This window comes from Tyto alba, unplaced genomic scaffold, assembly GCF_018691265.1.
Source record: "Tyto alba isolate M040663 unplaced genomic scaffold, T.alba_DEE_v4.0 Super-Scaffold_42, whole genome shotgun sequence".
In the NCBI taxonomy this organism is placed as follows: Eukaryota; Metazoa; Chordata; class Aves; order Strigiformes; family Tytonidae; genus Tyto; species Tyto alba.
This window is the reverse complement of record NW_024881318.1, coordinates 35,852,709-35,876,109: the sequence shown is the minus strand read 5'-3', so window position 1 is coordinate 35,876,109 and position 23,401 is coordinate 35,852,709. Positions and strand designations below refer to the sequence as shown.

Here is a 23,401-nt window from a genome sequence, read left to right as displayed (position 1 = left end):
CATGGCACAGAGGAAAATCTATAGTTAGTATTGTGCAGTGGCTGTGGCACTGTGTGTTGTTTGCTGCATCATTAAATTTGGTCAGACTGATCACAGCCATACAGAATTTTAAGGAACAAACAAATTAAAACATATAAATGAGTTTTTCAATTACCTGGATTTCCCCTACTTTATCATGAAGCAATTATAATTCTGAGGTGGTTCATGTTACATCACCATCTAATATTCTATCTCTCTATACTAAAGTGAAACCTATTTGGTTAACACAGGTTTTCTCTTAAGTAACAGCAATATTCCATTAAAAATATATCAGAAATTATAAAACATCTATCCAGGTTATCTAAATGTCTTGAAGAAGTTATGCTTACTAAACAGGGGAAGGGAATATTTAAAGTTTCAAACTTCAGTGAATTTGCAGATGACATCAAGTTGGGTAAGAGTGTTTATGTGCTTGAAGGTAGGAAGACTTTACAGAGGGATCTGGACAGGCTGGATCGATGGGCCAAGATCAATTGTATGAGGTCCAACAAGGCTGAGTGCAGGGCCTGCACGTGGGTCATAACAACCCCACGCAATGCTACAGGCTTGCAGCAGAGTGGCTGGAAAGATGTCTGGTGGAAAAGGTGTTGGTCAACAGCCAGCTGAATATGAGCCATCAGTGTGCCCAGGTGGCAATGGTGGCCAACAGCATCCTGGCTTGTACTAGAAATAGTGTGGCCAGCAGGACTGTTCCCCTGTACTCAGGACTGGTGAGGCTGCACATCAAATACCGTGTTCAGTTTTGGGCCCCTCACTACAAGAAAGGCATTTTGGTGCTGAAGCTTACCCAGAGAAGGGCAACGAAACTGGTGAAGGATCTAGAGCACAAGTCTTACTAGAAGCAGCTGAGGGAACTGGGGTTGCTCAGCTTGGAGGAAAGGGGAGACCTTATCACTCTTTACAATTCCCTGAAAGGAGGTTGTAGTGAGGTGAGTGTTGGTTTTTTCTCCCAACCAGCAAGTGATAGGACAAGAGGATATGGCCTCAAGTCATGCCAGGGGAAGTTTAGGTTGGATATTAGGAATAATTTCTTTACTGAGAGGTTGTCAAGCATTGGAATAGGCTGTCTAGGGAACAGGTTGAGTCACCATCCCTGGAGACATGTGGGTGTGGCACTTAGGGACATGGTTTATTGGTGGACTTGGCAGTGCTAGGTTAATGGTTGGACTCAATAACCTTAAAGGTTTTCTCCAACCTGAATGTTTCTATGATTCTGTGTTAGAAATACAAGCATGTACTAGGTAAAGGTTTGAGTTTTTTGTTGTTTTTGTTTTGTTTTTTTTTGTTTTCTCTCTCTCTTAATTATGAAATAGTTAGCAATATTTAATGAAAAATGCTTTGCCGTTAGGGCTCTAGAATTTAAAGACATGGTATTATAAAGTATTACTATGTGTCACAAAATCTAGTGTAGATAAAAATGGACACCTCAACTGTACTGTTGTAGAGAAAAGTCTAAACAGTGTATGTTGGGTAAAAAGCTCCTAAAAGTCCCAGAGCTAGCTGCCAAAGTGTCCCTGTAATGCAAGAGATGAAGAAGAAGGTAACCACGGCTATCATCAAAGATTAATCAAGCCCCCAAAGCAATTAGGTTGTTTTTAAAAATCATTAAATTAACTGATTATAAATTTCTTTAATTGCCTCCTGATGTGCATTAGGTTCATATCTGTACGTTTACCCAGTCAGAAACTTTCTTTAAACATAAGTGTAGATATTCCATAAATGGCTTTATTAGGTGAGGTAGGTCTTTCAAGAAATTACAAATACTATGTGTTTTAGAAGAAAATTACTGAGCTGGTAGTTGAAGGACTTTTTTACCAGGAAGACTTGAAAAGTGAAGACAAGTCTACTAACAGTGCAAAGGCTAAGATGCTTAATTAAAGCACATTAAACTTCTGTTTTGATGTTCTCACTCATCCTTGAACAATAATTAAGCTATAGCCATCTAAAATTGCTTTACTTCTGAATGAGAGTATTCACACAGGATCCAACACACTTCAATTATCCATATTTCTCCTCACAACTTTACCTGATTTTTCTGAGTGTTCCCAGGTAGACAGGGTTTGAAGACAATTATGCTATGCATCATGGCATGTAGCCATAAGAAATGTAGATTTCCTAAATATGCATAGCTTCTAAATTATCACCTCTAGTTTTGACCTGCAGGAGGGTTTCTTTACTTATTTGTATGCCTGCATACTCTTTTTAAGGATCTAAGCTAAAATTCTGATATATCAGAAACAAACACAAGGAGAAGGAAGAACAAGATAACAGTGTGAAAGGACAAGTATTTATAGGTGGGGTCTTTTTCACCAGAATTTCTGTGAACATATTTTAATGAGACCTTCCTTCTACTGTGACGACACAGCTCCAACGTCTTCCATTTTCTGTGCCAGGATATACCCTCCACTCCTCTGCAATGTTCATTTTCCCTTTTCCATATCATCCCCACTACATGAAATTTCACAAATGCAGGCAATTTTTATGTATTTAGCAATTATCTGAAACTATGTCATAATTAATTTAATTTTTTCAATTCTGAAAAGGTGAACTAAAAATTATAAATGTATTCTTCCAGGTACTTAGTCTATTTAATTGTAACTGAAAGCTAAAAATAAATAATGATAAGCAGAATAAAAAACACTGTTTTTTTAAAATGTCCATCAATGGAGTATTAAATCTAAAACTAATTATAGCCTATTACTGCTATTGTTGTTGTTATATTTTATTAAGATTGTAATTTTATTACTATTCTTTGATATATCCAGTAGTTAAGGGAGAAGGAGGGAAAGGTCTTTTCTCAGTGTATTTTTATTACATTTTCTCATCAGCTCAATACTGAAAATCAAGACTGCTCAGCATCCCATTTCCAAATCTGTATCAGAAAACCATTGCCAGAACTGCTGATCTATGATGTAGAAGAATTTTGGGGAAAAAGTGGCCAGTACCATCAAAAAAAAACCTAGATATTTGCTTAGTACTATGAGCACTGAATCTCACAGAATGGTCATTACAGTGTCATTTATTAGGGTTAAGATTTTTTAAAACATGAATTATTAATCAATTATGACATCTTCTGAAGTGCATCCATTGACTGATCATATTATGATAAGGAAAACCTTTATTTCCTATCTCTGACTTTTCCTCTTACTTAAAAACACACTTTGTCCAGGACCAAAACATACCATGCAGGAAGTAATTCCTCAAGTAGGTGACTGTCTTTCCTTTGTAAAATTACATAGACATTACACTTTATAAATAAGTGTTTAGCAGCTAACCACCACTTGTTTCCCAGTATTTCTGTGACAGGAAAATCTCGAGTGACTTATTGACTTATTTGTTTCTTGCATCATAATATCCTTTCCCTTTGAAGAATAATGTTGTAAAACTTAATTCTTAAAAAAAAAAAAAAAAGAAATATTTATCTAATGCTGTCATGTTACACCTCCTCCCTTTGTCAAGTACTGTGGAACCTATTTGTTGCCTTGTAACACCTCCAAGAAGTTGTAATACCTTCAAGAAGTTGATCATCATGAGTTGGTTCTAGCATTACTGGGTTAAAAAATCCTGAGCTATACATCACAGAAGTCTTATTTTTTCATTTAACCTCTTGCTTGGCTGTTTTAATCCCTCCTTCTTCAACATTAGGAAGATGTTGATAACTGCGCAGTCCAGTTATTAAACTCTGAGACACAGTGTGATATCTCACTAGTCAGCGAAAGGGCCATTTTAAACTCAGCAAGCATCTTAGATGCCTGCTAAACTTTCAAACTACCATTTTTCAACCTTTTCCTAAAAAATAACTTCAAGGAACCAAAAGGAATATGTTAATGTTTATATACTGTAACTACAAAGCAGTTTATTAAATATTTGCCTGGTTTGCCTTTTTCAAGGAAATCGTATTTATTTTAGAAGAGCCGTGTCTAGAATATGATCCATATACTTTAAAATACCTGTTCATTTAAATCTATCAAGTAACATTTAAACAAAATCTTTGAGAATCATTCCTATTCTCAACACAACAACAGTTCAGAAGGGATGATAGAAATAAGAAATAATGAAAGGATAATCAGGAGAAAAGATAAGGATGATTGGTTTATATTTTGAGTTTCTAAATTTTAAAGTCACCTCAGATGATTTTATGGAAACTATGTCAGAGTAAACTACAGGGGGCAGCAAATATTAACCAGGTATCACATGAAAGCCAATACACAGAATTAAAAGGACTCCCCTAGGAGTGCTTTGGTATATTGCACCTTGTAGATTTTGGAAATTATTTATCAGGACTTCTTACTAAATAACTGATTATATTTAGAATAAAATTATGTTAATATGGTTTAAATGTGTCTTTAGGTAATTGAAAAGGGCACCAGTTAGTACTTAGTTTTCAAAGCCCCTTTTGCTCCATAATACCTGAGCACTTTCACTTAATTGTTTGCATATTCTGTTAAAGACTCATAACATTTTTTTTTTGCTTTTTATCAGCTCTTCATCCCCAAAATTTTAAATAATGTACTATGTTTTGCCAGTGTGCACTTTTATATAGTGAAATATATTCCAGACTGTCTCTTATCCTTACAATATACTTTGTCTTCTTTAAATGTTATTTTACACAGAGACTTATTTACCTGACATGGATTATAAACTTCGTATGAGATTTCTGGTTCATCAACAAATGTAAGAATGAAATTCAGACTATTGTGACTGTAACATGAGAATGAATTCAAGCTAATAAATGTAGCAAGAGACAGATTATTTTGATACATTTTGGCCCTATGATGAGTGCACTCACTGATCCTTATATATACCAAAACACAAGATACATTTTTATTGGGGGGGTTTTGTGAAAATTCTTATATTCAGAAAATTTATTCTGCAAAACTCTGTGCTCCAAAATAAAAAAAAAAAAAAATAGTAAGATGTAGTGGTTAAATTTGTTAATATTGTGCTTCTGGACAGCTGCTTCATGGTTACAATTACACTTTCATTTTTACTTTGCTTTTATAGAACAAATTTCTCAAAGGCTGGAGTGCCTGTCTTACACATTTATGTTGTATATGCCATAGTATTATGAATTCTATAAAAAATATTGAACTGGTTCTGTAAATCAATGAGGCTTTGGCTTCTTTTTAATTTAATCTTTTAAACTGTTAAGTGCACCCATCAAATTATATTCCTGTGCCTTCCATTCCCCTCACGGAAGTATTTTTACAAGTATCTACAGGAAGCAATGATAATCACTGCTTATAGACACCCTACAATTCAGAGGGACCTAAAAATATTCTACAACATAGATCTCATCTTGCATTTCTCATTAACACACGCAGACTCATTACAAACACATTTGCAGTTTGAAAATATTGCAAACCACATCTGCATGTAACTCATCAGTTGACTACATAGTTGTCAACTGAAATGGATGTCAATATGCCTATTTCCAGAGTTGTTTAGAGATTTTTAAAAAAATACATCTTGTCAATGTAATGATTCATCATGGAATTCTGATGAGATCATACAACACATACATACACACACACATACATATATATGCTAGCTGTAAAGATATATAACATATACTTACAAAACATAAATGTATATAAAAAAGGAAATACACACACATATGTCGAAGTAGTTAGGATGATCCTAACATGTAACTTTCCCTTGAGCACTACTGGAATTGTCTCTTTAGCACATAACAGTCTAGTAGTAAGTAGGTGGTAGAAAAGTAGAGTGTCAGAGATGATCTGTCCTTGGACAAAGACACTATCAAATTACAATGTGGAAGAATAAGAAAAGATTCTGTTAGACCGAGCGTGTCAAAGCTTCACGACAAGGAATAAATTCCTCCTACTAGGAAGAAAAACTGTCCCACTTTGGAAAAATGAACAGAGCCAAGTGATACTTGAACAGATCTGACAAACGGGAATGTGCTCTGACTGAGGAAGTCCAATTTTTCTGTATTTTTAGAAACTCACAGTTCTCTACTTCACTATTTTTTCTGTTTTCAGGCTTAACTTTTGCCCATAATGCCTTGGGCATATGTCATGAGTCTACAGAACAGAGATGACAAATCAGACACGACCTTTCAGTTCTGAAACTAATTTTATTGGTATTTGCACAGGTGGAAGTAGGGCTGTATCTGAAACATAAAGTCCCTGCAGATATATGGGCACAGTTTCTATTAATGTTATGTCAAGTTTTTTCTCAGAAAACATCACAATAAGTTAAAAATCACAGGACACTTTTTAAAGTGCATCTTTTTAATACAGTATTTTTTCTCTTGTAATAGTTTGATGGTGGAGGGGTTTTTGTTATTGTTTTTTTTTTATTTATTATTTATTTATTTTATTTTTTTTCTAAGTTAGTGTATTGCCAAATAGTGTCTTGAAGAGGGAACTTGCTGGATCAAATCCTCATCATTCTGTAAGGCCTAATAAGTCCTACTATTCATAGGAAACATGTAAAGCAGTCTTCCCAGGTAAATTCTTCTTTTAAAAAGTGAGCGCATCTTTATTTAAGATTATTTTCACACTACACATATAAAAGTTTCCTTAAAAACATTAGTTCACTTTATGGTCTAGAAGTTCGAAGAAGTATTAATGAAAGAAAATATATAGTATATTTTTAAAAATGTTTTCTTAATACTCCTAGAGCTCTAAGACTTTTTTATTGTTCTTGAACCTGAAATTTTTATTATAATACCTTGTTATAAATACAGGAAAGATTTATTTCAGCACATATATCAGTATATGCAACTAGCAGTTGGTAATGTAATAAAGAAATCCCTAGTAGATTAATTTTTCTTACCAAACCAGAAAGTGTTTTAACTTTCATTTAAATTTAAAAATGACGGGCCTTAGTAGATGGGTTTTTTTTGGTTTTGATTTTGTTTTTTTCCCCTGGCAAAGAAGGAAAGTTCCAGCAGCTTGAAACAGACAGCTAACAGTAAATTGTAAATAAAAAGTTTTTTATGACATTGCAAGGTTTGGAGGAGACTGAAACCTAAGAATACACCACTGAAAAGTGTAAGGAAAATTCAGCTATAACTTCCTTTTAGAACCCAAATTTTGTCAGATATGGTGACCTCTCTGGATATGGAAGACCTGAGAAAAGTATCAATAACTTTTCATTTGCTTTACTGCACAAAAAAATCACAGAAAAGAAAGCTTTCTAAACCCAAAGACATTCCAGTTCTTGAAGAACATGTGGTGGTCCACGCTAGTTTTAACACCTCAAATTCTTAGTGCAGTTCTTTTGACTAAATCTGGATTTATGGAGAAACAAACTCTGACTGAGTGCAGAGTCTTGCTACGATTTTAAAGAGCAGAAAGGAAAGACTGACTTACACATAAGAAACATACTGCAGAAGAACTTTATATAATTTTATTTTATGACCAGTCATAACTACAATTTAGAACATTCAAAACTGCTAAATTAAAAAGCTACTGCAGTATACAGGTAACTTATTTAACAAAAAATGTAAACAATATAGCTCCAAATATGTATGACAGGAAGTGATGACTACAAAGTGAACAAAAAGTTTCTACACTGTGTGTTATGATACAAGCTTTCCTTTAAAATATTGCCATGAATTTCCAAATAGCTGTGTAAGAGAAAAACTGAAAACAAAACAAAAAAAAAAATCCCGTGTATCTTAAAACAACTTCAACTTTGGCAAGTGGTTGGATGCAGATGAAGTGATTTTCCCAATGAATAAACTGACATTTAATTCCTGATTATAATTTGCTTTTTGACTTTTGCACTTTCTTTCCATGTATTTGCATTACCATTTAATTTATCATGGTCTACATTTAAACCATTGTAAAATTTGCTTATTTTTAATACTGATACGGTCATAAATTTTATTGCTGTCTCATTTTTGCTGTTCTGTTTTCTTGGTGATCTCTTTAAATGCAGACTTTCTGTTACTCTGTGTTAACAGTGCCTATCTGGTTACCTCCATTTTCTACCAGAGCTGTTTTCAAGGAGCAGAACCTTGTTGCTATCACGTGTTCAGACCATGCAGTTGTAATTTCATCGCTGTTATACTGTTAGGATGAAGCTAACACATGCAAGAATCACATCTCATTTTACTTTGTAGGAATAACTGTCAAAATTATAAAAGATCTGTAAGTCATCTCTCTATTTGCACACCTATTAGCTATAACAGACCTAACAACACAGAAGTTGCAAGATCTTTCCTGTTCATAGGCTATAGAGCTGTCCAAGAAAGTAGATTCTGACCTTGGGTTTCCACATCAACCTGTCTCTTTTTTTCTAATTCAGCTCTGATAATCTGCTGGTGTTACACAGAAATCTGGATGTCCTTAAACTTATTGTTCTGTTCTTTGTCTGTTATTACTATTTATTCTAGCTTGAAATATAATTCTTGATACCAATGATCCAACTAGCAGTTACAGCTGGTTGCCAGAAAAACATTATGATATTTACAACTGTACATGAATATGAAGGCATTTCACTAAATAACACCTAGGATAACAGTGGTCAAATGAGGAAGAAAAAACCAGAAAGGCACATTCGTGAATTGCTTAATCCAAACAAACTAGCATCTCCCATATTCAAATTTGTGATTGGAAGTTGTAGTGGTCAACGTACTTCCTGAAGAGGACTGGAGTCTCTGATTAGGTCTTTTACACAGACCTCCATTCCTTGAACAAACGGAATAAATGTCAACAGTAAGTTGTCATCCTCCAGAATGATCCAAACCAGATCTACACACATATTTATTCCTGTATTTCTCAGAAACTTGTTGGCAGCAGAATAGAAAGACTAAATAATTCTGGTTTCTGTTCAAGGCTGTGAAGGATAGTATGCTTATGATTTTGAGATCCTTTTCCTCCTTTCTGCTAAGACCTGTGACCCAGGAATATGTTTTTTCATTATACTCCAGTCTTTCCCTTTATCCTTATTTTCTTTGATTAACCAGACAGAGCCTGAATATTTCCAACTTCCTGCTCCTAATTCAACTTTATGCTGATATCCACATGGAATTTTTCTATCATAAAGTCATGGTTTGACAATTAGAAGCAAACAAATTCTTTCCCTTGTCTATAATTAAGGACAAAAGCTAGTTACCTATTGAGGTATATAATTTTGTGATGAACCTGTGTCAATTATACCTTTGGAAATAACAGGATTGCACAAAATAAATTCCTTATTCAAGAAGACCTGAACAAAAAATATCCCTGTGTCACTTGTACTAATATCTACAGTGAGCAAACAACGAATAGCAGAGTTTAGACTTTTGTCAGAGCAACTTTTTATTCTGTCAGCTGTCTTATTCTGCCCTCAGTGGCTCTCTGATGCCAGAATGCATCAACTGTTTCTGCAAGCACAAGACATCACCAGAGAAAAGTCATCCAGAAAAAACTGGTCATCATGGCACACCACACCTTTACCCTTTTACACAAGAGTTTTGCAGGATCTGACAAAGAAAAAACTTAAACTTCTCTGATTTACCTAGAATGGACTTTGAATATGTTTATGTACTGTATTTTTAGAGTAATTATTATAAATTGCAAGTAAGCTGTACATCTAGAAAAGTCATTTTACATAGGAAGATCATTTAGCAACTGACAGTGTTGGCAAAGATATAAGGACAGTAGTTCTTTATTAAGTAGATCTTTAGGATATGAAATACTTCTTCCAGCATTTTCATTTATTTGGAGAAAGGTCTGACGTTGAAGGAGTGTTGTCCCATTCTAAGAACACCACTACTGGCAGTAGAAGGTTTACAGATTAAATCCTAATTTAACAGTAAGTAGGTAGTGTAAGCAAATGCCCCTCCCCCCCAGTCACATTAAAAGAACCACCTCTCCTGTACCTACTTGAAAACCGACTGATTACCTATGGATAAACTATTGTTAAAGGTAACAACAAAAGTTGGTAGTTCAGAGAATTCTGAGTTTGTAGTTCTTTAGACTGTGTTGCAGAAGTATTTAGAACTTTCAGAATTTCTTAATGATATTGTCTGATGTTTACTTCAAGCATACGGCCCTTAGGTGAGTTTGCTTCTTATATTTACAAAAAGTGACCATAAAAGGGGCAAAAAGACATACAAAGAAAACATGGTCAAAATATGAATTATTTATTTTTTTCCTCCTAGCATGCATCAGCCTGTAGTGATTAACTAGGAACTTTGACTCACTGTTGTTGAACTACTTTCAGGAAACTCACAGAATGCTTGAAGTTAGAAGGTACCTCCAGAAGTGACCTTGCCCATCTTCCCCACTCGAGCAGGGTCATCTATTGCTCCAGCCAAGTCCTAGATTATAATCTCCCCTAGAAAACCTCTGGGTCAAGGGAGAACTTGCACTCAAATTCCTGGGTGCCCCTAAGTTTCTGAGAACTGAAAAGCAGTTCTGTTTCTGGAAGTTTTGACATAATATGAAAATGTCTGACTTTTCCTGATGCAACTCAGATAGATTCATTATTACACAAACTGCATTACTGTTTCTTTCCATGCTTATCCATTACTTATAGTAGATCTATGCAAACTAACAAGAAAATGCCAGGTGCCATGAAATACCATTGTTTAGACTAGACAGTAGTAAGTAGTACTACTTTGGATATTTACACACAACTTTAACTAAAACAGTAATTTTTGTACAACTAAGATATTGCTCAATAGGAATAACAGCATTAGAAGCATTAATTGGAATTTGATCGCACATTTTGTTATATCATTGCATTGTAAGAGGGAAAATCCAGCAAATGGATGTCTACTGATTCCCTCAGGTAGGCAGGGAAAATGAAACAGTGCAGATGACTCGCTCTGTAGAAACTTCTGATCTGTTTTTCATTTCTGAAGCATTTTGCATGAGTAACTGAATAATCACTGTAAATATCACTGCTAGCTCTCATCCAAGTAGCCTAAAAGGCAGACTAGATCACAAATTACTCTGGAGTAAGGATTTTTTATCACTTAAGAAATTTTATAGCTGTGAGGGCTGAAGGCCTCCCTTTAATTAAGGGTACCTCCCACATCCTTTCTCCACTCACACCACCTCGTCTCTAATATAGTTTGGAACATGAAAACAAAAATAACTTCTGTTCTAGATTCTGAAAACACAGAATATTTTAGGCTGTGCTCTTCAAAGCAGTTTGTTTGAAAACACTGTCATAATCTTTCCACTAATTCCCTCTTAATTTTTTGTTCATAGTTAATGATTTGACCTGTTTTGAAATTATTTGAGGTAACTAAGAGACTTAAGATGAGATAATGACATTCAGATACTCTACCTCACTTCAGTTCAAGTGCTTCTTAGACATCTGGTTAGTCTAGGAAGAGGCCTGTGGTCAGTTCCAAAACTGTCTCATAGCGTAAGAACACCTAGGAAACTTAGAGAACAGACTGATGATATTAAGTACAAAGATACTTGTTATTGCTTACTTATGTGATGTCCTACAATGCCTTCTTCTGTAATCATACAATGTCATGATTCAACAAAAGGACAATGATCTTTATGAATTTCATCACTGCTAAGTCTTAAGCAATTTAACCTTCAAGTTTATATACTGGATGATTATATCATAAAGTATATAAAAGTATACATTAGCATACAATATTATCGCATTTCATATATGTAATATGAGTCAGCATTTGTGATTCATATTTAATACATTTAAATAAAAAACTACACTTTTAAAAAAACCCTTCTCAGTCTAATAAAAAATAGTTTCGATAACTATCTTGGCAGTTGTAAGAAATATATGAATTGACTTGTAAAGTACATAGGGTAATTCACTGTCGTCACAAATCAATTTTTGTAAGGGATTAGTCTAAGAGATCCATTTTTTTCAAATGTTTTAGTGAAGTGTGAAGAAGAGACCTGGAGTGCCTTGATGGTTGAGGATTAGGAGTTTGTAAAGACATTCTAATGAACTGTCTATATTGCAGATAGATTTAACTATGTTAACCATGCTTGGATCTTTGAAACAGACAAAAATTTCACTACTCTTTTTCCTTTGACTATGGTTATTATAAATAGCTTTTATACATATCTGGAAAAACATATTTTCAGAAACATAGTTTTGAACTGGATTGTGTCAAGATGGTGTTTACAAACCTGTTTTGATCTGATATGAACCTCTGGAAAAGAACAACTATTTATCCTGGGCCATTTGCTGCAATTTTTTTTCCAATCAATGAATAGCACACAATGTACCAAGTTATTTTTGCAAGTGAGTATTTCACATTTAAATAGATACCGTACAGTAGCTTAGAATGATAAACTAATGAATGCTTCATGCCTGTGTGTTCTGCCAATAGCAAATAATGAAACCTTTAACCAGGACAACTGACAAAGCTCCAAATTCTTGAGAAGATATTGCAGTATTATTACTATCCCTGAACATTCACTGCAAATGGAGTTTAAAAATAGGATTTGCAAATGCAAACCTGTTCTGTACTTAAAGGTTTTCACTAAAAAAAAAAAAATAACCTTCTTGCTTTCCTTAAAATATACAGGGATTTTTTAGGTACTGAATGTAGTCTCAGTTACATTGACTAGCCAGGCACCATGAATTAATTAGAGCACTCATATCTGCAGTGGGGCTTTGTAAGGAGAGTTGAATCACCCTGCTTCACCATTCCCAGAAGAAAGCAACTTATACAGAGGAAAGGGGAGTGGATCCTGTGTAAATAACAAGGAGTCAGAAATCGCTAAGGTTTTAGCAGTGAGCTCTGGGAATATAATCTCCCAGTATTTCTTTAAATGCCTTCCACTTTGTGACAGTATTTTGGATATCTGTGGAATATATTCAATCTCTATACTCATATACTTTTCATAGGGCCTTTTAAAAGTTTCAGCAAACCAATTCAGCCTTTAGAGGGAAATGTAACTACATTTTTTACGTCCCTCTTCCTGCAAATGCTTATCCAAGTGTATCACTTTAAACAGAAGATTCATCTCATTTAGTGTAGTGTGAATGCTAGGAGTATGCTCAGAATTATGCTGTGCATAGGCACTGGCATGAGCTTTTGTCTATATAACCTATTTGGTACTTATTGTATAGATAATATATCTAATACAAGAATTGCAGAGAGAGGTATGAAAATGTATACTCAGCTACATAATTAAAGTGTATATTTTCACAATCTGTGCACAAAAATAGTATTATAACTTAGGATGTGAGTAAAAAAATTCTCCATTATGCCTTTTTTGAATTCTTTTTACTGTTTTTTCTTCAGTTTTGGATACTAGCATGAACTGGTGTACTAAGAACATAGGCTGCAATGTACAGCTTTTCAAAAGCTCACTGGGGAAGGACATTCTGATTCTCTTAAGAGACAAGGTACTTACTTCTTGTATTTCACTTATTAAAGGACCAAAACAACTTTAAGTCCTTGTGCATTTTTTGTGAATAGAACTACAATTATGATAGTGCTAGGTGAATTTCCATGTCTGTACTGATGGATAAGCTCAAAATGACAGTGTGAAATGAATGCCACCTTTGGGAAGCCCTTTCTCTACATTACTGGAAATTTTCTGTCTTCCAGATCCCTTTGGAGGCAGATTTCTCCAGGTGCTGCTTCTGCATGTTGGGAGAACAGTAAATAATGAAAAGCACAATTCATTAATGTAGAACAACCTGAATCATTAGGTAAAGTGAGCACAGACAAATGCTGGTTTCAAGCCAAATCAAACAGAGGGTAGAAACAAGAAATGTAGGCCATTCTCACATGATAGACAAGTTTGTTTTGGGAAACAGGTCTGAAAAACATTTAGCAGGGTCATGCACAAGCTTACCTGCTTAGTAGCTTACTGAGTCATATGTATCTAGTAAATGCAAACAATCTTTGAATCTTCCTTTTGTCTCAGAATTATTTCATTTTATTCTTATTTAAAAAATAAATTATCATGTATAAATAAATCTCAATTGTTACAGTTTATTATATCCATGGTCTTCATATCACCTAGATTTATGGGAGTAGGAAGAGGAGGCCTATCTCCTGCTGGAGGCATGTCTGTCATTTTTATGCTTAGCAACACCAGAATAAAGAGGCCAAAATACTTCCTAGGCTTTGACAGACAGCATCCTAGTATTACTGAACACAGGACCAACTGCAGTGGTGTTTACATGCCCTGATAACTGACATGGGGTTGATAAGCCAGTAGAACCTCTTACGTTTGAAAACACTGGACTGGTAGAAATATCTACAAACATTTTTCCCTTTCATTTTTTTTTTTTCCTTCATGAATGTTGTTCCAAACACACAAGAACATGCTTGCTGATCTTCCTGTCTTTTGTTTGAGGAATTATCAAGTAAAATAACAGTTTTTTCTGAATGAAAACCATTTAAGTTCTATCTTTATTTTTCCTGTCACTAAAATAACCATTTTATCTCCCTGATTGCTTCTTAATGAAATCATACACAAAATAATTTTCATAAATCTAGAACTTTCCTGTGTCCAGAAACCAACTACAAGCCAACACCCTCTTTGTTTTTAAAAACTGTTATGTGGCACAGAAAATGTCCTGACTGAAAGTCCTTTACCATAGCTCAAGTTTCTCTGGTTCTTTTTTATAAAATTCTTTTTAAAAGGGACTGTGTGTATGTTTGTGTGTGTGTGTGTGTGTGTGTGTAGAATGAAAGACAATTTGTGTGATGGAATGAGACAATGATTTATGTCTTGGTAGCAAACTTTATTGTTTCAGATCATACTGATGGTACTCAGCGTATTGTTGAATGTGCTGAGAGTATAATTACAGAAAGATACCTCCATCACCACTATCATCACTGCATTTTGCCACCTTGGGAGTCAGCATGTAAAGGAAAAAGATTACAGCATTCTTTCAAGCCGCACCTTGTGAATAGTCTCTGCTCATGAGTCCACAAAACCAGCTGCTGCTCACCACAGAGTCTGCAGGGGCAAACTGTTATAAATGCCCTGAGATCTGGCATGTTACTTACAGTAAACTATGATAATCCTAGGATTTCTACCTTCTTTATTATGTGAAAAGAGGGGTCAATCATACCAGTGATATTTGAATTAACATCCTTCTGATCCCAAGACCATTGCTGTTCTAGACGGGACAGTTTATGCCTTCTATTACTGTTTCTGAAGAGGCCCAATAAGACAATATATTTGTGATCTATTTCTTACTCAAAACCAGATAAGACAATGACTTACTCTTTTCATTCCTTTGATATTCCATCTCCTCAAAATCTTGAAGAAAACTATGCTCCAAATATTGCCTATATGTCACCTCCTTCTGAGATTAGTCTCACGCCTTGCAGCACCAAAATGAATGGGACCTAGGCAGGGAGATATGCAGCAACACATAGTCAAAGAAGCATTTACATATTGAATGACATACCAAGAAGAAATACTCAGTGAGATACCCTCTGTTCAGAGCTTCTCCCTGTCTTAGAGCCTCCAGATTCTGAAGGATGTCTTGTAGACCATTGCAGGTACTGGATGCAATAAAGCCATGTGTATCGTTGTATGTTGTTTTGCTACAGTCTCCTTCTCAATGTGTTGAGCAAGAGTGTACTGACCTGTCCCAGATCTCAAAAAAAATGCAGCTTAGGTAATATTATCTCTTTCCCCTTTTCCCCATTATATATATAAGCAAAAGCATACTTCTGGGATGAAAGATGGAAGGATTTGGGAGATAGTAAGGCTGATGACAGAGGTGCTTGGGCGGGATAGAGGAGGTAAATCTGGGAAGGAGATTACATTAATGAGGAAGGTAAGCAGGGTCTTGGAATAGTACAGAGAAACTGGAATTTGAGAAAGGAGAAATTTAAGAAGAAGAAAGCATAGTCACTTGACACAGAGAAAGGAGGCATTAGAAATGTAAAAAGTAGATGATTCTGGAAAGACACCATATGTGGGTTAAGAGAATGAAGAGGCTGACAGATTCACTGAGAGGAAAGAACTGTATTTGAACATTGTTGCAAAACCAAACAAGAGTTCAGGGTACTAAAACAATTGGGGGGAAGTGAGATTTAAGTCAGGAGAAGGAACAGAATCTATTTGTCTTTTTTTTTTTTTTTTTTTTTTTTTTTAATCATAACTTAATCCTGACTATGCAGAACCTACTGGAGACTAAAAAACATGAACCATGTTGCTACCATTACTAGAGTTGAAGTTTATTGCCCCTATTGAGTCCTTTGTGCCTTCTTAGTCAAGGAACCAAATGAGAAAATACCAGCATATTCTTAGGCTGTGGATTTGATTTCCACCAATGTTTGTGCTATATGTCAGCCCTATATTGAAACAAAAAAAAAAAAAAAAAAAGGAGGTCATTGAACTATATATATTTGCATCCTAAAAAGATGTCCGCTGAAGTTCATAATGAATGGGTTGTCACTTTTATAACAGAACTTTGAAAAGTTTTTTTCCCTTGTTGAAAAATAAATCCTCTGATTGGAAAACTGTGACTAATATGTGATTTCCCTCACAGGGCTAGTTTAATGTGGAAAAGTGCTTTTCAACACTGAGAAACAAAGGACTTGGCACCCGAGCTTACTAATAATCTGGATTCAATACAACAGATTTAATCTTTCCATTCCTTTTTCATGAATAACTTCTTTGGCTAAAATATAGATTTTTTTCATGGTCCTAATTTCTGTTTTAATTGAATTGCTGAGAATTAAAATTATTGGAGAATGTTGTGTGGTGAGCAGATTTGTTTGGATAATGTGGTTTCAACACCTCTTGTTCTGCCCAAAATACACAGTCTTCCTTAAATGGATGTGATAGTCCATAGTTTATATGCTACATTCTGTAACGAAGTACATGTTCAGTGGGCTTGCGTTCAGTTATTAACGGATGGGATGGAAGGAAACATAAACTGAAACAATGGAAAGGTAATACAAACAGAGTTGTTATAAGTAAAATATGTCTTCTGTTTCAGTGAAATTCAGTAATTTGTTTACACAGACCATTTGAAGTCATAATATAGAAATGTTCCTTCTTATATCAGAATTTATGGAATTTGCAATATTTTATATTTTAAATTGAAAATAAGGCAAACACAGAACTCATTAAAAGTGCTGGAGTAATAGCACTCTATACTAAAGACTTCAGTTTTTATTCAGACTGATGTGCCAATAAACTTGCAGCTACCTCTCGAGCAACTGCGTTTAGAAATTAGAAAATAATTTGATTTTCCATGAAGTCCTTGACTTGAACATAATTATCAGCTATGACACCAATTTTGCAATGTGGATGCTTACCCACTAAAAGCTGAGCTAAAGCTCTTCCTAGCCATACACTGATAATCAAGACACAGATACTTTTCTGTATTTTTAATTAGGAAACACATAATTCCCTTAAGTTAATGGGAGTTATGTTGGGGGGAAAAAATGGCTTTAATGGAATCTCTGTGAAATTATCAAATTCAACAGAAGAGGTTTAAATTTGGACATCCTGAGCTAGTCTTAAAGCCAAGACAGAGCATGTTGGTGTCCACTTTAGTAAAAAAAAAAACCTTCTTTTGGTACTGTAAATATTTATCAATAGTGTTGTTGAAGATTTTAGGTCCACATCAATAAGGACTTTAAAATACTAACCTTAGATAACTGTAGGGAAAGAGATGCTGAGAAGAATTTCCTTTTATATTTTTATTTTCCCTTTTCCCATTCTATCTTGTAAGGTTTAATAACAGAGCACCTCTGCTAGGAGAGTCCATCTTGCCTCCCAGTGCTTGTCTATGCCTCTTGATTTAATAGGAGGAAAGAGGCAACATGAGAGGAATGGAGAAACACTCCCTCCCTCTGATGACTGAGCATCTTATTCCGTAACATTCCTATATTCAAGAAGCAAAAGGCTGAAGGTTAGAAAATAAACTAAGTAAGGCTTCTTCTTCTCCTCCCTCTACCCCCTGTTCAGCTCCACAGACAGCAGAGTACTGCCATATAAGACACTATGATCTGAAACTCCTTGAGGTTTGACAGGAGGGAACAAATGCTCAGATTCATGAGGCTTCACTTGGACCAGTTGTTGTTAGTTTGTGAGATCCTGTTTTCTACAAAGTGTTTTTGGAAACATTTATGTAAAAGAAGCTATGTAAACTGAACAGCAGTGTCTCCTTAGGAACTAAAAGTCAGTGTTAAAATAAAAGATTAACAAAATCTTCCAGTTCTGTGACTCAGTTACAGCATTAGTATCTTCCTCTTGTTCCCAAGTTTTAAAATACGTGAATTCAGTTATTTGCTGTAAGGACTTACACCAAGGTGTGTTATGCAGACTGTGATCTCTGCTCTATGGGTGCATAATGGTGCCTTTAGACTCCCTAGTGCATGATGAGCAACCATTAAATAATAACTAAATAACGCATGGTATCTCTTTCCATTTGATTGCTGTAAAAGGCGTGAACTAGCAAGCTGTCATTTGGCTACTGATTTTCCATTATTTGATCTCATTTTTCTCTTCTGATATTAGAAAATACTCCTGATATTCTAGTCTTAGCTCTCTGCTGCTATCATTAACATTTAGGGGTACCTTCTTCCCATGAAGGCTACGTTTTGAAACCAGAAGGAAGCAAAGAACAAAAAACCCCATCTACTGTACTGCATTCAAATTGAAAACAAATCTTGACACAGACTTCCTACATCTGTGTGTGTACATACATGATACACATATGCATGATTTTTTAAGAAAAATACCACCACACTGTGTTCTGTATTCTATGTATATTCTTTCTAAACAGTTAGCAGAGTTCTCACATCTGAGATACTCCAAACAATCTAGCAGTAAAAGACAAAGCTGTCTTCTCTATCTACAAATCTTATTTACAGCTTTCCCTACATATGCTGCTGTTTATTTTCAGTTTGTGGCACACACTCTAGGTACTCTGATAAACCTGATCCTGCTTCATCATCTCCAAGTCCCTGCAGATTTTCATGTACTGTGTGATTAATTACCAGGCCTCCTGCTCTTTTCAGTTAAAAAAAAAAAAAAATGTATGAAGAGCTAGTACAACAACTTGTTCCTCGAGAAGCAGAAAAAAAGAAGACCGATTTCCCTTCTATTTATGTGCTGTATCACCTGATTCTACCCCCCTTTTCCCATCAGCTAGCTTGGGTCTGTGGTAGGGCATGTGGTGTGTCTGGCCCAGAGCAATGAACGGGCTGGGATGAGCATGCAGACCAGCCCGGTCTTTTCCTTTGTCTACCAAACTTTTATTTCCACACAAGAAAAATTAGAACAGAGATCAAGACCTGTAGGATACGAGACCTGAATCCTTCTCTGAAATAAACTTAAAATGTGCTGGCATGTACAGAAGTTGTTTAGAATGCCAGGTGGATCACACAAGTATAAAAAGCCTCATCTCTTTAAGACAGGGAAAAAAATAGTGAACATGGCAAAAATTATCTTAAAAAACTACACTTCAAATCACTTTATTCTCCAAACCCCTGACTCTAACTACGTTTCATCACTTAAAAGATTTACATGCATCACAAATATTTACAACATAAAGACAAGTACCAAAAATGTCTGCTGAGGTACAGCACTGAAAAGATGTGTACTCAAACTGTGTTAGCTGAACAAACTTTTGCATATAGACAACATGTGTTTACTTGTCTAGCAGTGTTTTATTTTCTTTAATAATAGGAGCTCAGTGTCTGTGGCTTATAACTGAGAATTTTCAAATCTCTGTACAGCAACTCAGGAATGTTTCTTATAATCATTTTGTAAGCCAATGCCTAACGCATGCAATAATGCAGTTTTGTGGCAAATTATCTGCTAGATTTCAGCGGCCAGCTTGTCTTATGTTCATAAGTTAATCACACCTAACTAGTATATGGCTACTGTAATGTAAGTAACAACAACAACAAAAGGAGAGGCAACTACAGAAACACCTTTCTGGTGTGTGCGTGTGTGTTTCCCCCCCCCCCCCCCCGCCTTCCTGATCTTGCTGTGTAGTAACCCGATGTCCTCTGGTTCCAGTTGTTAATGGAATGTCCTACTGTGCTAAGGAGCTTAGTGGGATGCCATTTACGAGGATGCAAGCAACAATCCAAGGCAGAACAGCCGAGAGGAAAATAATACTACACACTATTAATAGAGTACTGTTTAATAAATTAAATTCATGAGACTTAGATATGAAGGAGTATGGCTGGTGCTTTACTTGAAGAGCTATGGCAGAAATCACTCAGAGTATTGTTGCAGGTAGGTATTCTGATGAAGAGCAGGAAAGTTGACCTGTTTCTCTTCCTTCTTTGCTACATCTTTTGAGTCTTAAACCTGCACTCACATCCTCAGCTTCACATCAAACTTGCACTGCTGGTACCCTGCCTCAGCGAGGACACTGAAACAGTTGCATGAGCAGGAAGAACAGGATTTAAACAGTTAACTTTGAATGACAAGTAAGAGGTGTCCATTTTTATAAAAACTCTGAGGGAATACATGATACTTAATTCCAAGGGACATGAAAGACCCTTCTTCCTTCCCCTTTAAAAAAAAAACCCAACAACCTCCTATCTTCCAAACCTAATTTAATTATGATCCAGGAGATTGTTCAGTGTTTTACAGGAAATATTTCAAAGTTAGTAAAATGTGTGTTTTTCTAATTCAGCTCTGTACTAACCTTAGAGTAATGTACTGCTGAAATCTTGGCAAAAATAGAACACCAGTGTAGAATGCTGTTTGAATTGTTTATGTATTTTGGAAAAAAAAAATTCCACTTTAATGAGTAGTTTGTAATAGATGAATTACGCTTCTTCATGTGCTACCTCCTCTTAACAGGGAAGGAATTTTAAAGGTGTATTACCAAACCACATATATATACTTCTATGTATGTGTATACTATCTTAAGTATAAAATTACTGATAAGAAGTGATGACAGGCACTAGAAAAACAATAAGTATACCGTATTTCAATGCTGCTTCATGAATGTAGGTTAATTCCTTTTTTTTTTTTTTTTTTTTCCTTTGGTATCACTGCAAAACCCAGAACTCTTATAAATAATATTCACGAGATCCGGTTTTAACACTACCATAGAAAGAAACATATTTATTAGTAATGTGTATTGTGATGCTGACTGAACAGAAGGAAGAGCTACACAACCTGCTTATGACTCTAATGGAAAGCTAAATGTAGTCCCAACACTCGCATCCACATTGTGATGCCACATGAAAAATATAAAATGCATGGGTTTATTGCTCAATTCAATGTCACGCAAGGATCACAGCATGAAGAGCACTAAAACAACTAAGTATACTGATAAAAACTGCTGGGACATAACATTGAAACCTGAAATACCCATTTAGTATTGCCCATTTAGTATTTCAAAGCAAATACAGCCCTGCAGTCATTTGAGTCGAGGGGCAAAGGTGATGATTTAATTCTTGCTTTCTTTAACCACATTTATTACGATAAAGATAAAATAGCTTTTTGCCCAGATTTTGATTTTTGCTGTTTTACTTTGAAGCCACAGTTGCTTGTTGAAAAGTTGGTCTTCTATTGAATATTTCTTGTTGACAAGATAAAAAGTAGTCATCTATGCTCATATATTTACCTTTTCATACAAAGTAATTTTTTTACACAGTCATTTGGTATTTTGAAACATACTATTTGGAAAGGACTAGTGCTCCTTTAACTGTAGGATTACTTGAGGGTCCATTTTTCATGGTGTAACTGCATCATCAAAAGAAGACAGCAATTTATTGCACTTGGGGATAACAAAGTTTATCTTCACTTCTGTCAGCCTTCATGTTGGCAGCACTTCCTTCCAAGGCATGATAAAATATAAATATATCATAGAAAATACCCAAATCCCTCTGCTCTGCAGAAAAGTAGCCGTGATCTGCAATGAACTCTGCATGGACCACCACGCTCGATTTCAGAACCAGGGGCAGAACCTGATCCGGTTGCAGCAAGTCAGCACTACGCTCAGGACGAGCAGCACCAGCCCAGCCAGTGCTGCAGCTTCGGCTTCGTACTCGCGCAAGCCACAGCCAGCCCGCGTGGCACTGACACGGACTGACGGGTGTTTAGTGTTTACGCTACCACTACACCTCCGTTCTCCAGGAGGAACTGTGGCACAGAGGGCCAACAGTAAGGTTTTCCAAAGCACTTTTCACCAAAATCCTGTTGTTTCCACCTACATCCTATGCGCCGTTCCTTCTTTGCAGACGATTAGACAGGACGGGGTAAGAAAAGCACGGGCCCTTTTTTAGCCCCATGGCACGCCACCGATTGTGCCAAGCAACATGTGGTGTCACTCGGCACGAAATCTGACCATTTTTCAGGACGAAAATTAGGTACTTGACGTATACAAGCGTGACTGCATAAGTAAATACCGCTTTGTAACAGCCCTCGCAGCACCCCTCCTGGCCTGGCAGATCCGGTGCGTCCCGGTGATTTCACCGGCTGGGGGCAAACCGGGACAAGAAGTTAAGCCTTTCATCGCCGCTGGATTTCGCTTACCCAGGAAAGTCGGCGGGGGGGGGGGGGGGGGGGGGGGGGGGGGGGGAAGGGGCGCAGACAGCGGGCCGCGTTCGTCGCCGCAGGTCGGAGCCCGGAGCCCTACGGCCCGGCCCCCGCCCCACTCGTGTGCCCCCACGCCGCCGCGCTGCCGTGGCCGCGGGCGCCCTCCGCGCGCAGCCGGGCGGCAGGCGCGCCCCCCTCCCCCTCTCATACACCCCCCTTCTCGGACCGGCACGGAGTGACGTCACCCTCCCCCACCCCCCCCGACCCGGCCGCGCGCGCGGGTGTGGGTGTCCCCGCGCGGCGTGTGGATTCCGGCCTCGGTCAGCCCGCGGGCCGGGATAGGCCCTCGCCCCTCCCCCCTTCCCCCCCCTCCCCCCGGCATCGCTCCGCCGCTCGCTCCTCGCCCCCCCGCGCACACTCGGACACAGAGCTCGGCAACCAGCTTCCCCTAACCCTCGGGGCCATACAGACCCTGTGATCCGCACGGCCTAAGAGGATTAATTAAAAAAAAAAAAAAAAAAAAAAAAAAAAGAGAGAGAAATCAAACCCCCCAAAAAGCATAAAACCCAAACAAACAAACCCAAATCCCACAGCAACAGACCCACAGAACGAGAGAGCGTCGTCTCCACAAGCGTACCCACGGCGTCCCCGTTTTCCCCCGGAGGAGCGAGGCGGGGTGGGGGGGAGGGCTGCTCGTGCTTCGGCTCTCGAGGACTGTTTCTGGGGATTTTTGCTGTGTGTCTGCCCTTCCCGCTCCGCCCGCCCCGTGCCCTCTTCCCTCGCTTTTGTTTGTACTACACTTTTTCTGGAAGGGGGGAGCGGGAGAGTGAGGGGGTGCTCGGGTGGGCGACCACGCTGCTATTTGCAGAGAAAGAATCGGCCAAAAGAGACGAAGGAAGAAAAGGAGGGGAGGGAAAAAAAAAAAAAAAAAAAAAAAAAAAGCGAAGGGGGAA

General features: G+C 36.9%; 1 protein-coding gene and 1 long non-coding RNA gene across 48 annotated transcripts in view; one reads left to right on the top strand and one right to left on the bottom strand.

Moving 5' to 3' along the window:
* PTPRD (protein tyrosine phosphatase receptor type D) overlaps positions 1 to 23,401 on the top strand; it is a 1,276,575-nt gene that overhangs the window by 881,339 nt on the left and 371,835 nt on the right. The gene's annotated exons all lie outside the window — the stretch shown is intronic.
* Positions 6,745 to 23,373, bottom strand: LOC116964340. The gene is made up of 4 exons (XR_006166706.1): positions 23,050 to 23,373; positions 15,195 to 15,319; positions 11,299 to 11,397; positions 6,745 to 8,705 (listed from the first exon to the last, which is right to left on the bottom strand). It is a non-coding gene; the product is annotated as an uncharacterized LOC116964340 (long non-coding RNA).